Raw genomic sequence first — 17,297 nt, 5'->3', positions numbered from 1 at the left:
GTACCATGACTTTGGGGAGGTTTTTAGCAAGTCTAGGGCCACCTCCCTTCCTCCTCATCGGCCCTATGACTGCGCCATAGACCTCCTGCCTGGTTCCGCTCCTCCTAGGGGTCGCCTTTACTCCCTGTCCGCCCCTGAGAGAGGCGCCATGGAGAAATACATAAACGACTCCTTGGCTGCTGGTCTCATCCGTCCCTCCTCGTCTCCTGCTGGGGCTGGGTTCTTCTTCGTGGAGAAGAAGGACAAATCTCTGCGTCCCTGCATAGATTACCGGGGGCTCAACGGCATCACGGTGAAGAATCGCTACCCTCTCCCACTCATCTCCTCTGCTTTCGAGCTCCTGGAGGGGGCCACCATCTTTTCGAAGTTGGAACTACGCAACGCCTACCACTTGGTCCGCATCAAAGAGGGAGATGAGTGGAAGACCGCCTTCAACACTCCCACGGGACATTATGATGCCCTTTGGCCTCACCAATGCCCCAGCCGTCTTCCAGGCTTTGGTCAATGACGTTCTCAGAGACATGTTGAACAAGTACGTGTTCGTCTATCTTGATGACATCCTCATCTTTTCACGGACCAAGGAGGAACACGTACACCATGTCCAGGCAGTTCTACATCGGCTCCTGGAGAACTCGCTCTTCGTTAAAGCTGAGAAGTGCGAGTTTCACTCCCCGTCAGTCTCCTTCCTAGGATACATCGTTGGCCAAGGGAACATCAAGGTGGACCCCGCCAAGGTCTCTGCTGTCACCACCTGGCCTGTTCCTGACTCCCGCAAGCAGCTCCAAAGGTTCCTGGGGTTCGCCAATTTTTACCGACGGTTCATCCGTGGCTACAGTACTGTGGCCGCACCCCTCACGGCACTCACCTCCTCCAAGGTTCCGTTCCGGTGGTCTGCCGCGGCCGACGAAGCTTTTCAGGCACTCAAGACACGGTTTACATCGGCCCCCATCCTCCAAGTTCCGGACTCAGAGAGACAGTTTGTGGTGGAGGTGGACGCCTCCGACGTGGGGGTAGGAGCTGTTCTGTCCCAGCGGGCTGCCGGGGACCAGAAGCTCCATCCATGCGCCTTCTTCTCCCGACGCCTGACCCCTGCTGAGAGGAATTATGACATAGGCAACCGAGAACTGTTGGCGGTTAAGTTGGGGATGGAGGAATGGCGTCACTGGCTGGAGGGAACCGAGCAGCCTTTCTTGGTTTGGACTGACCACAAGAACCTTGAATACCTCCAGTCAGCCAAGAGGCTCAACTCTCGTCAGGCCCGCTGGTCTCTCTTCCTCACCCGCTTCAACTTCTCCCTCTCCTACCGACCTGGGTCCCGCAACGTGAAGCCCGATGCCCTCTCTCGACAGTTCTTGGCGAAGGAGGAGCCTGCCTCTGGCCCTAACACCATCCTCCCGTCCTCGCACAGGGTTGCCTCCCTCACCTGGGAAGTGGAGGAGAGGGTCAAGGCGGCCTTGGAGAACCAGCCGGAACCCAGCGCATGCCCTCCTGATCGCCTGTTTGTGGTTTCTGCCCTGCGGTCCGACGTCCTTCAGTGGGCCCACAGCTCTCGACTCGCCTGTCATCCCGGCATTCAGCGGACCAAGGAGATGGTGCTACGGAGGTTCTGGTGGGCATCGCTGGAGAAGGACACTCGGGAGTTTGTCAACGCCTGTCCCGTTTGCAACCAGCACAAGGTCTCACACCAAGCTCCTGCGGGTCATCTGCTTCCACTGCCTGTACCCCATCGACCATGGTCCCACATCTCCCTGGGCTTCGTTACCGGCCTGCCCCCATCCAGTGGTCACACCACCACCCTGACCGTGGTCGATAGATTTAGCAAGATGGCTCACTTCGTGCCCCTGCCCAAGGTTCCGTCAGCCAAGGAAACTGCCGAGCTCATGTTAATCCACGTCTTCAGGCTCCATGGTCTCCCCGTCGATGTGGTCTCTGACCGGGGACCCCAGTTTGCCTCTGTGTTCTGGAGGGAGTTCTGCACGCTTGTGGGGGCCACTGTGAGTCTGACGTCCGGATTTCATCCCCAGTCCAACGGCCAAACTGAAAAGAAGAATCAGGAGATGGAGACGGCGCTGCGGTGTATGGTGTCCAAGCATCCCTCCTCCTGGTCCCAGCAGTTGTTGTGGGTGGAGTACGCCCACAACACCCTGACAAGCTCGGCCACTGGGCTCTCCCCTTTCCAGTGTGCCTACGGGTTCCAGCCTCCACTGTTCCCGGCGCTGGAGAAAGAGGTTTCCTGCCCGTCCGTCCAGGCCTTCATTCGTCGCTGCCGCAGGACATGGACCCAAGCCAGGGCGGCTCTTCTCCGCTCCGTGGACCGTTACGCCATGGCTGCCAACCGTCATCGCACCCAGGCCCCCACCTACCTCGCGGGCCAGAAGGTGTGGCTGTCGACCCGGGACCTTCCCTTGAGGGTGGAGTCCAAGAAGTTGGCATCCAAGTTCATCGGTCCCTTTGAGATCCAGAAGGTCATCAACCCAGCAGCTGTGAGGCTCAAGTTGCCTCGTTCCATGCGGGTCCATCCTACGTTCCACGTGTCCAGAGTAAAGCCAGTCCGGGAGAGCTCCCTGGTCCCCGCAGTCCCTCCTCCTCCACCTCCTCGTCTCATCGACGGAGGCCCCGCCTTTACGGTGCACCGCCTCCTGCGCTCCCGCCGTCGCGGGAGGGGTCTCTAATACCTGGTCGATTGGGAGGGTTACGGTCCAGAGGAGAGGTCCTGGGTTCCTGCTCGACACATCCTGGACGCCTCCCTCATCAGGGAGTTTCACTGGCGTCATCCCGACCAGCCGTCCAAGTCCGCCACTCCTAGAGGGGTCGCCGCCCCTGAGACTCTGTCCCCTCTTCCGTCTGAGGCGCCCAGTGACGACGAGACGGAGCTTTCCTCTAATGCTATGGAGGAGGATGTGGACATGGATGTCTCGGACGAATATTAGCCCTCCTCCGGTCCCCCTCCTCCCACCCAACTCTGCGTGGGATTGGGTTTATTTTCTTTGTTGTTTTTTTTTTTGTTTTGGGACGTCAGGAGCCGTCCCTTGAGGGGAGGGTTCTGTCACAATCTGCCCTCTCCTCATTCTCATCCACTTCACCTCCCAGTACTTTTCCACCGGTCCCTCCTTCTCCTCACCTGCCTGCCTGCCACTCCCCTCTCATCAGCCCAACTCTCCTCACCTTTTGCACTCAGTTGCCTCTGATCACCAATTAACCCGGTATATAGAAACATAGAAACATAGAAATTAGGTGCAGGAGTAGGCCATTCGGCCCTTCGAGCCTGCACCGCCATTCAATATGATCATGGCTGATCATCCAACTCAGTATCCCGTACCTGCCTTCTCTCCATACCCTCTGATCCCCTTAGCCACAAGGGCCACATCTAACTCCCTCTTAAATATAGCCAATGAACTGGCCTCGACTACCCTCTGTGGCAGAGAGTTCCAGAGATTCACCACTCTCTGTGTGAAAAAAGTTCTTCTCATCTCGGTTTTAAAGGATTTCCCCCTTATCCTTAAGCTGTGACCCCTTGTCCTGGACTTCCCCAACATCGGGAGCAATCTTCCTGCATCTAGCCTGTCCAACCCATTAAGAATTTTGTAAGTTTCTATAAGATCCCCTCTCAATCTCCTAAATTCTAGAGAGTATAAACCAAGTCTAACCAGTCTTTCTTCATAAGACAGTCCTGACATCCCAGGAATCAGTCTGGTGAACCTTCTCTGCACTCCCTCTATGGCAATAATGTCCTTCCTCAGATTTGGAGACCAAAACTGTACGCAATACTCCAGGTGTGGTCTCACCAAGACCCTGTACAACTGCAGTAGAACCTCCCTGCTCCTATACTCAAATCCTTTTGCTATGAAAGCTAACATACCATTCGCTTTCTTCACTGCCTGCTGCACCTGCATGCCTACTTTCAATGACTGGTGTACCATGACACCCAGGTCTCGCTGCATCTCCCCTTTTCCTAGTCGGCCACCATTTAGATAATAGTCTGCTTTCCTGTTTTTGCCTATATAGACTCTCCTCACCGTTCACACAGTGCCAGATTGTTCTCAGCATTCATGTAAGACTCTCCAGCGATTTCCCGACTTCCTGCCTGGCTTCGACTCTCCTTTCGTCTGTCCCTCGCTGGTTTGTTTGCATCGTGTGTTGGATCTCCTGGTTACCGGACCTTCCGCTACCCCGACTACGTCTCCTGCCTGCCCCTCTTCCGAACTGTAGATGGTTTATGCATGCAACCTATAATGTAGCTACCTCATCACCACTAACCACACCCCATCATATTAGTATAACTGTAGTATCCTCCCTTCGTTCCTCCCACTAGGTCCCAGTACGCCTGAAGGCTGGATGCAGTCAGTGCTGGGACGTGTGTGCCATGTGCTATAATAAACTCCTAGTAAAGGTTACAGTGTGTCAGATATCTAACCTTTACATGGTGTCAGAAAGTTAAACTCGCATCTCCCGTTTACCGGTTTTCTTTTATTTGTCCCCTGATTGCCCAGTGTTGGGTTTCCTTTGATATGGCATCCTCATGCCGAAAGCCATCTCCCCTTGTCTTTGACGCTGACATTGCGGAGCGATGGTCGACTTTTGTGATGGACTACACTCACTACGTCAATATTGCGCACCGGAACGACCCAGCCGCGGTCAAAGCCTCACTCCTGCTCAACCTGGCCGGTCCCGACGCAATGAAGAGAGCTCAGGCTTTCATCTACGAACCAGCGGTCCTGGATGACAACGGCCAGCCGGTCGAGCCAGCTGAATCTGCCGATGACCTGGTATGTCTTTTGCGCAAGTTTGCGGAGATTTGCGACCTGCCCTCCAACCGCATACTGGAGTGGGCCAGGTTTTTCTCACGGAAGCAACAGCCGGACGAACCTGTCGAGTGTTTCATCGCTGACCTGCGCTACCTTGCTCAGCGGTGCAGTTTTGAAACCATGCGCGACCAGCTCACCAGGGACATTCTCGTCACTGGCATGCTTGACCAGAAACTACGGCCCGACCTAACCCTGGCTCACCTGTGCCTCTCCGTTCCCCTTCCAAGCTTGGTTCTCCACCCACCTTCTCTCCCCCTCCTGTTTCTGTTCCTGTCCCTCCTCCTATTCTTTCGGGTGGGGAGGGTGAGGGTGCTGTGCGCACTCGCTCGGGTCGGATTGTAAAACCTCCGGCTCGATATGGAGAGTTTGCTTAGCTTTGCAGGTACTGTATAACCAACCTGCCATTGCTGTAACTTGTTTAATTTGTAAGGGGAAGGATGTAGATGGTTTATGCATGCAACCTATAATGTAGCTACCTCATCACCACTAACCACGCCCCATCATATTAGTATAACTGTGGTATCCTCCCTTCGTTCCTCCCACTAGGTCCCGGTACGCCTGAAGGCTGGATGCAGTCAGTGCTGGGACGTGTGTGCCATGTGCTATAATAAACTCTTAGTAAAGGTTACAGTGTGTCAGATATCACTCCTTTACAGGAACCCTCGCTCAATCCTGAGCCTCTGTGTGAGTACGGTGTACCCATTCCTGTGTTACTACTCTGTGTTACAGTTTCGTAATAAAGTTAATTACCAACTATACCTGCCTGATTCTGTGCTGCTATTGGGTCCAAGCTATACCCGTTACAGAGAGCTATATTATATCATTTTCCCTTTGCATAAGATATGAAGAAATCTTGTCCTCCCAACGAACATTGTGAACTGTACGCTTGACTGTACAGGACTAAAAATATTCTGCTATTTCATTGAACCACATTCCTATACCTTTTAATTGTGTGAACTATTTTTTTCTGATTAAAAAAAGTGCTGGGATATCTCAGCGGGCCAGGCAGCATCAGTGGAGAGAATGGACAGGTGACTCTTTAGGTCTGGACCACTCTTCATTTCTGAAGAAGGGTCTCGACCTGAAACGTCGCCTATTCCTTCGCTCCATAGATGCTGCCTCACCCGCTGAGTTTCTCCAGCTTTGTCTGCCTTCAATTCTGGTGAATTCTTGTTTTGTTTCTCCAGCTTTGTCTGCCTTCGATTCTGGTGAATTCTGGTTTTCATAATCGCAAAACTGCATCATTTTAAGATCTTGTGATTGCTGTTCAAAATTCCTAAAATCAATTCATCCTCTTTGTTCAATGTGGAATTAGGAAAGTTTGCTTGGAGCAGCACCAAATATACGTGCAATGTGATGCTATATCTGCACTCCTCTTCCTTTATTCATTTGCACCACCTGTTCCACTCAAGTATCTAGAAACAAAGAACTGCAGATGCTGGTTTCTACCAAAGATAGACACAAAGTGCTGGAGTAACTCAGTGGGTCAGGCAACGTGTCTTGAAAAAATAGACAATAGACAATAGATAATAGACAATAGACAATAGGTGCAGGAGTAGGCTATTCGGTCCTTCCAGCCAGCACCGCCATTCAATGTGATCATGGCTGATCATCCCCAATCAGTACCCCGTTCCTGCTTTCTCCCCATATCCTCTGACTCCGCTATCTTTAAGAGTCCTATCTAGCTCTCTCTTGAAAGTATCCAGAGAACAAGCCCCCACCGCTCTCTGAGGCAGAGAATTCCACAGACTCACAACTCTCTGTGAGAAAAGGTGTTTCCTCGTCTCCATTCAAAATGGCTTGCCCCTTATTCTTAAACTGTGGCCCCTGGTTCTGAACTCCCCCAGCATCGGGAACATGTTTGGGTGGCGTTTCTGGTTGGGACACTTCTACAGACTGAAAGTAAATTGGGGCTGGGGGTGATGTACTAGAGGTAAGAAATGACAAGGACAAATCAGGGCTGACAACAGATGACCTCCGGCATGGAAGTTCCCTGGTAGGCCAATTGTTGGCTGTGATCACAAGAGGGATACATTGGTACAAACTGTGAAATTGTTTAAATGATTAGGGCGGAGGAAGGGGGCTGGCGGGGTCACTTAAAATTAGACAATTCAGCATTCATACAGCAAGCAAAATAGGTGCTGTTTCTCCAAATTTGCGTGGAGGGAAATCCAACCCACACAACCCACAAAATGCAGGGAAATCCAACCCACATAAATCCTCAGATTACTGATTAAAGGCTGTGTATTGGCATGGTGTATCAACTCCTGATTTCCCAAAACCTTTCCATCACCTATAAGGTGTAAGTCAAGGGGACTATTGAGGAACTTAGCTTTAGGTACAAGATTTGATCCAGACTTAGCCTTGCCGTTGCCAAGGTGTTCAGTGTAGTGGCAACATTGACATTTACCTGACCATGTGGAAAATTGCCTCGGTACATCCTGTTCATAAATAGCAAGGTAAATCCCGACCTAGTTAATAACCACTAAATCACTTTACTCTCATTCATTAAAAACGTTACTACAAGTATAATCACATATTAGAAAATAGTTATTAAAAAATAGCTTCTTCCCGCCCCCCCCACCTCCACATCAGTCTGAAGAAGGGTCTCGAAACATCACCTATTCCTTTGCTCCATAGATGCTGCCTCAACCGCTTAGTTTCTCCAGCATTTTTGTCTACCTTCTATTAGAAAATAGTGTTTTACACAAGATAATCTGTGCACTGATGCATGGACCATTCAGCCCCAGATCTCATCATAGCCTTGGTCCAAACAGGACAGAGGAGCTGATTTCCATTTGCATCAAGGCTGCATTTGATAGAGTGTGGTCTCAATGAGCTCTGGTACAATTGAAGTCAGTGGCCACCGAGTAGAAAACCTTCCAGGGCAGGGCAATACAATATGAGAACGTTTCAAGAATTTGGGTCAATGATGGAGGAAAAATAGTCAAACAATATTAAATTAAGAGAATAATTTGTTTTTTATAACAATTTTTTTTATAACAACAACTACAGCAAAACTACAATTATTTGAATTTGAATTTATTTATTTATTTGTCATTCAGACCTTTCGGTCTGAACGAAATTTCGTTTCCCTGCAGTCAAAATGACAAAAACACACAATCAACACAAATTTAATATCCACCACAGTGAGTTCACCAAACACCTCCTCACTGTGATGGAAGGCAAAATTAAACAGAGGTCAACAGCAAATAAATACCAAATCTCACATCCTTCAACTGTAGCAGCTCTTTGAAAAGCTTGTCGGTAACTCCTTACGACAGCTTGCCCTAAAGATTAAAAAAAATATCTTGAAGCCTTTCGATGCAGGCAACATTCTGGAATCAGGACTCATAGTCTGGTGAATTTGCTTGCAGCATGCACTTATATAATCAATAAACTATCTATGACTGTCATGGAATAAAATTCCCTGGCATTGCTAAGCTGCTCTCTCCATGGCATAATATAATCTGACTTGCCAAAAACAAATGGAAGGTAGACACAAAATATTGGAGTAACTCAGCGGGACAGGCAGCATCTCTGGAGAGAAGGAATAGATGACATTTCAAGTTGAGACCCTTCTACTTGCCAAAACAAATGTTACATTCAGTTTTTATTGGATATCCTTCACAATTCCAGATCAACAAAAAATTTCACCCAAGGACTTGACCCATCCTCCACTGGCTCTGTCCTATCCATCTCAGTGGCAGAAGTCAGATCTGCTTTCACGAGGGTAACCTCTCAGAAAGCAGCCAGTGTGCATGGAGTCCCTGGATGGGTTCGAAAATCAATTAACTGGCCACAGTCTTCACCAACATCTTCAAACTCTCACGTCAACTGTCTACTGTGCCCATCTGCTTGAAGGAAACCTCCATCATTCCGGTCCTGAAGAAAGTATTGGCCCAATAATTGAGTTATTGTCTCAATAACTCATGGCCCAGTAGACCATGATGAAGTCCTTTCAGAGAATGGTAATTGTCCACTTCTCTGCCATTCTTCTGGACAATCTAAAATGCTGCAAATTGAGCATAAGAAATGTAGGACCATGGAGAACGCCATCTCCCTTGCTCTACATTCAGCTCTGGATCACCTTGACCATAAGAGCACCTATGTCAGGATGCTATTCATTGACTACAGCTCATGTTCAACAACATAATACCAAATAAGATCATCTCGAAACAGCTGGACTTTGACCTTGGGGTTTCCATATGCAACGGTATTTTGGACTTCCTCACCAGCAGACGTTAGTTAGTTAGTTAGTTAGAATTGGCCATAACATTGCCCCCATACTGACCCTCAACACTGGTGTGTTCATTTCCATACTCTACACTCCCTATATACCCATGACTGTGTGGCTAAGCATAGCACCAACTCGATATTTAAGTTGTTGGCCTTATCAACAGCAATAATGCCATGGAGTACAGGAAAGCGATTAGTTTCATTTAATTTCGGGATATACCATGGACACATGCCCTTCAACCCACCGAGCCCACGCCAGCCAAAGATTACCCGTATAGATCTATCCTACACACTGCGGACAATTTACAGCAGCCAATTAACCCACAAACCTGCACATCATTGTGATGCCGAGGAAACCAGTGCACCCAGAGAAAACCCACGTGGTCATATGGAGAACATACTAACTCGAGACATCAAAAGAGATGAAGTTTAAGGAAAATGTAGAATAGACCATTGTTAGCTAGGAGAAGGTGACAACAAAGCAAACTGAGATAAAATGCAATCTCCATCTCTTTTGACGTCTTGTTTTCACTCCTTATCCTTCCTTCTCTCTGTGTTTCCATCTTCCCTGACTCTCAGCCTGAAGAAGGGTCTCGACCCGAAACATCACCCGTTCCTTCTATCGAGAGATGCTGCCTGTCCCGCTTAGTTACTCCGGCATTTTGTGTCTATCTTCGATGTAAACCAGCGTCTGCAGTTCCTTCCTACACATTTGAATCCAATGGGTTAGCTCAACTTGGATACCATGCGATCGAATCATCCAGACCAGCCTATCATGCAAGTTTTTGTAAAAGGTCTTGCTAAAATCCTTACAGCCAACATCCATTACCCTTCCCTCATCAATCCTCTTGGTGACCTCTTGAATAAGAACTATTAGATCTGTGCAACATGATTTTTTACCCACAAAGCCATGCTGGCCATAAATCAGTCCATGCACATCCACTAGCTGGTACGGTGGATCATGTCCTTATGAATTAATATTCCCACCACTCATACTCACCATTCTGTAGTTCCCTGGCTTCTCCAAGCTGCCCTTCTTAAATAATGGTGCAACATTAGAAACCAGCAAAAGAAAAGGAAGTCAAGAAGCTATTGATTTTTCAGGTGAACCTAACATTCTATGTGCAGTGTGTGGGCAAACAATTATTACAAATAATTCATATGAATTGCTATATTAACCAAGATGAATTACAAAATGTTATCATTGACATTGATGGTCAAATCATCAACACTATCCTTACTCAACCATTCATTGTAATGATGCTTGAAATTATGTTTTCCTTTAGTTTTAGTTTCAGAGATACTGCGGAGAGATACTTTTAGAGAAACAGGCCCTTCGGCCCACCAAGTCCACATCAACTAATGATCACCCATACACTAGTTCTATCCTACTCGCTGGGGAAAATTTACAAACCTACAAACCTGCACGTCTTTGGAGTGTGGGAAGAAATCAGATCACCCAGAGAAAACCTACGCAGTTACAGAGAGATTGTACAAACTCCATACAGACAACACCCGTCGTCAGGATTGAACCTAGGTCTCTGACGCTGTGCACTATGCCTCCCTAATATGGAATATGTTACATATTCCTATATTGTAAACTATTTTTACTATGTAGATGTGGTTTTGTTTCTTGTTTCCAGATTTTTCATCCATATTTAGCAACTAAATTTGTTTAATCTGAATTAAGATAAAATAACAGATGTGTTGATGGTAAAGAACCCAACTTTCAGGTTCAAAAGATATAACAAGCTCATGAATTTTTTGAATCTGAGCGGTAACCATTCACACCTTTTGCCAGGCTTTTACATTTTTTTTTAGGGATGCAGGGAGCACGGCGTCGGGTGGTTACGTCATCACGCAACGGCACGCCGGGCGGTGATGTCATCGCGCAACGCCACGTGCTAGGCATACGCCATCAAGACTCTGCGTATGGCGTCAAGACGCTGCATACGGTGTCGAGACGCTGCATACGCCCGTCGAGGCACTGCGTACGGCCTCAATGCGGACGCGGGCCGGCTGGCCGTTGCCGGCGGAATTTTTGGACAGTGTCAGTTTTTCGGAGCGCCGCGCGATGTCGGGCCCAGCCCCGTACAACTCCATACGGCTCCGGCGATCGAAGTGGGACCGGCCCTGTGAGGCCGTACGGCTCAAGCGACCACGTTAGGTCGCGCTAGCTGCATGCAGTTGCATGCTGGTGGGACAGGCCCTCAAGGATGGTGCATGCCCTAGTGCCAATCTGAAGGCAATGGTGCTTGCACACACTTGATATTCTTGTTTTTTCTAGGCAGTAGAGTTGTGGCCTTGGGAAGTGCTAGTGAAAATAAGTTGCTGAAATGTACGTTATACTGTAGATGTTATGCTCTGTGGCCATAAAAGTGTCATAATATTCACAAAATGGCAATGTCACAAGAATCATCAGGAATACAAAGTACAGCAGAAATTGACATTCCTATGGAGCACAAATTTAGGCCTTTTATCACTTCCACATTTCCACATTTCAGAAAAAAATAATGCAATTTCAATGATTAGCTCTTGTTTTGAATTAAAAGAGCATGTTAAACAGCATCAGAAAAGAAAATGATCAAGAACAAATTTTTGATGAAGAATCCTCATCAAATCTGAAAAAGTAAAATGATGTGGGTTTTAAGTTGCAGAGAGGAAGAGATTAGGAAGAACAGATGGGTGTATCTGAGCAGGGGGCAGATTTAAATTGTCACAGTAAAAATTGGCAATTAATTTCCTCAACCTAGATGAGACCACATTGTCAGCATCAAATGCAACATGCAGAATTTTGAAAAGTAAAAAATGAATTGCTGCTTCACCAAAGGATTGCTTCACCGTAGGGTCCCTGGATGGTGCGAAGGGAACAGGCAAAAGGGCACGTTTTGCACCTCCCATTAGATAGTGCCATGAGAAGGGCATGATTGATGGTATTGGAAGGGTGGACCAAGGAGTCACAGAGATAAAGGGTGAGAGAGGAGGAGTCTGGTGGTGGAAGTCTACAGTAAATGATGGAATTTACAGGGTATGATCCGTCGCATGTGGGGTCTAATGTGGTGAAAAGCGAGGGGAAAGGGAATCCTATCCAATTCTGACTGGGCAAGAGGGGTGCAGAGCAAAGGTAGGAGAAATAGAAGAGACACCATTATAGAGTCATACAGCATGGAAACAGGCGCTTCAGCCCAACTTGTCCATGCCGACCAAGATGTCCCATCTGAACTATATACAGTAAGAAGGAAGTGCAGATGCTGGTTTACACTGAAGATGGACACAAAATGCTGGAGGCTCAGCAGGACAGGCAGCATCTCGAGATAGCAATAATGGATGACGTTTCGGGTCGAGACCCTTCTTCAGAATGAGGAAGGTCAGTCTGAAGAAACGTCACCCATTCCTTCTAACCAGAGATACTGCCCGTCCAGCATGTTGTGTCTATCTGCCATCTGAACAAGTCCCATTTACCTGCATTTGACCCATATCCCTCTGAACATTTCTTATCGATATACCTGTCTATGTTTTTAAATGTTCTTATAGCCAAAGCTTTGAATAATATTTTTTCAAAAAAAAACAAAGTAATTACAGGAGCCCAGAGTATAATACTAAAATACATTTTCTTTTGAACAATTTTTAGTTGTCATTTTTAAACAGTTTTTATTTTCAATTTGTCATAATACTGCTGTTATTTTATAGATTACTGAAATGTTAATCTCTCCTTATAGAAGGTGGTAGGTTATGGAATATAGAGTTAACAGTGAACAGGCATATATTTCACAATGACATGTAATTAAAATAGCTCATCTAACAGTAATGAATGAACATTTTAAGCCTGACATGCTGAGTTACTCCAGCACTTTGTGCTTTTCTGTAAATCGGCATTTGCAGTTCCTTGTGCCTATATTTTAAGTATTACTAACAGGTTGAGGTGTAGAATTAAGTCTGATTCTTCAATTAGAGTTCTGTAATTTATGACTAAATTAAAAGCTGTATAGACCTATAAGGAACTGTTTCAAAATAAACACTAAAGATTATTATTCCATTCAAATTTGAATCCCTGTGTTTAAAAATTGATTTTTCCTGTTAATCCAATAACAAAATTCTAAAATTCTTACATGGGGTGGTGCAGAGAATGATGGGGTGGGCGACAGTGGGGTTGGAGGATTTGGGGAGAATATGTTTCTTTGTATAGATTATGTCATGTTATGGGCAAAACTCTCTCTTATATTTGGCTCAAGAAACATTTGAATTATTGTGTTAACTTAGTAAAGATATATTTTTGCATGTTTTAAAAAGTACAATCTAAGGGGATATATTTGTACTCCACACTTTATTTTGTTTCAGTGATACAATGGAATTGGTCGATCTTAAACAATTTGAAAATGTATTAATTGCAGTTTTGAATTGACTTAATGCAGGGGTTCCCAACCTTTTTCGTCCCGTTTACCCCTGGCAACTTTTTGAAAGTAAATTTACCCCCACCCTGTTTTGTTCAGTAATTTGAGTTTACACTTCTACCATAACAAAGCAACCGACAAAGAGGAAAATTTAACATACCGTTTTTAACATTATTATTTTAAAGTCCCTGGGGGTACATTTACCCCAGGTTTCGAACCCTTGGCTTATTGACTGAGCATCCACAACACACCAAGCCTATGAATTATCATTATTCATAAGTTATAACCATTTGAGTAAATATTTTTTTCTTCACCTCAATCCTCATTGTCTTATTTCTCATCCTAATATTATCCATCATGTTCTACATTCTCCACCTAACAAAAACAATTTCTTAGCATTTATCAGTGCAATCATCAGAATCGTACGTTTCTTGTCTCAATTCTAGAGAATATAAACACTCGGTGTCCAATCTCTCCTCAGCTGACCACCCAATAGCTCCAGAGCTGAGAATGAGGTTGGAAGATGTTGGGGGATTCTGTTTATTTGTACTGATTCTTTCATATTTTGGACGATTGTTGGGAGGATTGTGCTGTAAAGTGAACTAAAGTGTTCCTGAACACTAATGGATCTAATGATTCTTGTGTGGGTGTGTTTTGGAGAGCTCTTTATAAAATAGTTTCACGTGCCAAATATTTGTAAAAGGCCAAGCAAAGTAGAATTATTCCTTCCTTAACATTAATGTTATTTGATATTTTACTTTTCTTACTGCAACAAGATCAGTTGTGAGGATGCACAGTATTTTAAAACTTCATAAACTTCACCTACATTTCCAAATCCCTCAATGGCTTTGCCACCATCAACCTCACTAATGTCCTCTGGGCAAATATTCCAGCATATAACTTTCACTATCTGGGCTACTTATTTATTTCGGTGACCTCTCTACTCCCATTAATTAACTTGTAGCAATAATCCATTAATAAAAGGTCTTTAAAGTTAGCAACTTCTGATGCTTTCCTCCATAACTCAAACCTGAACCCTAACAGCAAACCTGAAAGAATTCATGGTACAATTGCTATGCCCTCTACTCCCTATAAATCCTTCCCTCAAAACCTCTTGACAACTCCTCCCCTTCAAAGAGCTCCACAAAGCCTTCTTTGACCATGGCTACAACTCAACATTATCCACTCTCTTCCTTTTCTCATTTGCTTTTCTTTGAAGTTTCCCACCCTCCAACATGCTTTGGGGTGTCTTCCACATAAATCACGAGTGAATTGTTAGCATGTGAGAAATAACTTTTTGTTTACTTTTAAGGTTTTTGTCGATATTGGTTTTGCAGTATGCGATGGTACCTGATGAGAGTCTAACCCCAGCCTCTTTTAAGCAAACAGTACCCTTGTCTGTACATACACATTTTAGCATCTAAGTTGAAAACGTGTTTGATGATTCAATTACTGGTCACTCTTCAAGCCAATTGTGAGTTACAGATCAGATAAGATATGACCAGTTCCATTGCACCGCTGGAACAAAATAAAGAGTAAGGTCAGGCTGCATGCTACAATTTGGTTTCAAATTCTGGAAACTCTATCCTGACTGCGAAAGCGCAATCATGCAAGAACGTGTGGCGTGTTTCAAAATTCTCTTGAACCAAAGGTTGGTTTTGATAAATAAAAAGATAACCCAACTCTGTCGAGCGCAACCACGTAAGGATATGGTGGCAAATGCGTATTGATCGGAGAGTTGACAGTTCCTAATTGAGCCTGTGGAAATCCTTTTCCTCCGAGAAACGCACGTGCTCTCCCAAGTATCAGAATAGACACAATCGGATCAATCACGCCCAGACCGAAAGGCTCGTCTTTTGTTGTTCTTTGTGCTTAATCATTAAAGGGATCCAGGCAAGCCGTGGGTTAAATCTATTTATGACGTCTGCCTTACACTGTCAATTTCGTAAAAGCTTTGGTGGTTTTTACACTCCCGGGCAATGGCTGATTTTTGACACACAAGTCACATCAAAGAAGTGATTATGCTAATACCTTTTGGGGAATGATTTAGCAGATAATAAACCTCCTGCCAAGCTGGAAAACAATAGATCAGACTCTCTCGCAGTACTAGCCCAAGGCTGGAAGCCTTACGTTTTATTCCCGTAACCAAATTTCACTAATTCTTTTTTCACACATTTGATTTTATTGCCCAGGCTCCCAACACCCTGCCCCCCTCACACCCAACTTGCCTGCTCGCTTTGTGACCGAGATCTTTTTTTCAAGGAGACCTTTGATCGGACTATTAAATAAAGGAGTCTCTAACCTGTTATTTAACCTACGTACATTTTTAGTTTAAATGGCATACATTCCAAAAAAAATCAGAAAACTGGCGTTGAGGTGTGTATGACTTCAAACCCCATCAGCTCTCTGGCAACGTTAGCTGGTGGGAGATCTTTATAAAATGAATAGCTTTGGAAACTAGTTATTCAAATAGTTCCTGGAGGTTTTTAATTTGTGTCTCTGTGATGTCTTTTTTACTTGTTCTATTCCGATTATATGTTTTTATTCCGATTACTATGTAAGGTGTCCTTGAGATGTCTGAAAGGCGCCCATTAAATAAAATGTATTATTATTATTATTATTATTATCTCATTTATTGGAAATCTATCCAGCGATAGACCACAACTGTTTATCCTAATTCGTGCAGAATACGATTAAATGGATGTGTACATTTGCAATGTCAAACTGATGAGGTAGGCGGCTGTTTATAACAAGTACATGTGAAGGTGGTGCAGATCACAATTATGCTCATTTAACCTATTGAATGTGAGGTTAAAGCCGCTGAAAGTGTTTATTTACTGATACGTTTACGTTGAGTTTCAACATTCGACTAATTAGCCCATTACGAAAAATTATGCTTGTTCGATCTAATGATGTAAGGTGAAAGGATTTGATGTTTTAAACGTGAGACGTCGTTGAATCTATCCTGGAGAGTTATCAATCCTTGTCTTGCCCTAGTGCTTCAGGTAAACAAGGCTGTTATTATTCTCCAGGACAACGCATTTCAGACCGTACACTGCAATAGTTTATATCGGAATCACACTCGTTAAGACGCTTGGAATTATTCGTTTTACGTCAGCTTCATAATCTTTTTTTTGTGATATTGAATTAACCCCCCCTCCCCCTACAAAAAGATATTCTGGATTTCTTTACGTTAATCAAATTATCGCTGGATATTAGAAAGCGTGGAGTGTTTGCTATTAATTATTCTCGAGTCCCATGTTTTGCTTAATCCATCATTCGGTTTAAGGGCCATTTAGGTAACTTGAAAATAAAATCCTAGCTCGGATATAGAGATACCATCTGTTGGATTTTCTAGTTAATTTTAAATTTCAACTGAGTTTCACCATTTATTCGCCCTTCTCCTTAATTCGAGTTCAATTGTCCAACCCCACTCTAATTCTTAAAACAGTTTAAACGGCTTTTTCACAGAAGCAGATGCGACTCTCTTTGAACTCCCGAGCTTTTGGCGTATTTAAATACGCTGAACTCTCGTGATCTGTTGCTGTCGAGTTCACCCCAGCCGCAGAGAGAAGATTGATACCAGATAATAATGAAACGTTTCCCTCTTGGGTATCCACAGACACGTGCAAATGCAAGACCATCATCAATAATCTTTTGAACGTCCTATAGATCGGAAGCAAAGGAGAGGGGGTTTACATCTACAGAGAACGTGCCAATTTACAAGGGGAATGAAGAAGTGCACTGATCTTATGATCCATATTCAACAGAATGCTGAAAATTGGAACGTGCATGGCCGGATAAAATGCAGAGATAATATATTGTGTACTGGTTTTACTTCAACAGTAGAACCTGTTGAGAT

The sequence above is a fragment of the Amblyraja radiata genome, chromosome 1, assembly GCF_010909765.2.
Source record: "Amblyraja radiata isolate CabotCenter1 chromosome 1, sAmbRad1.1.pri, whole genome shotgun sequence".
Lineage (NCBI taxonomy): Eukaryota > Metazoa > Chordata > Chondrichthyes > Rajiformes > Rajidae > Amblyraja > Amblyraja radiata.
Note: the sequence above shows the minus strand (reverse complement) of the source record.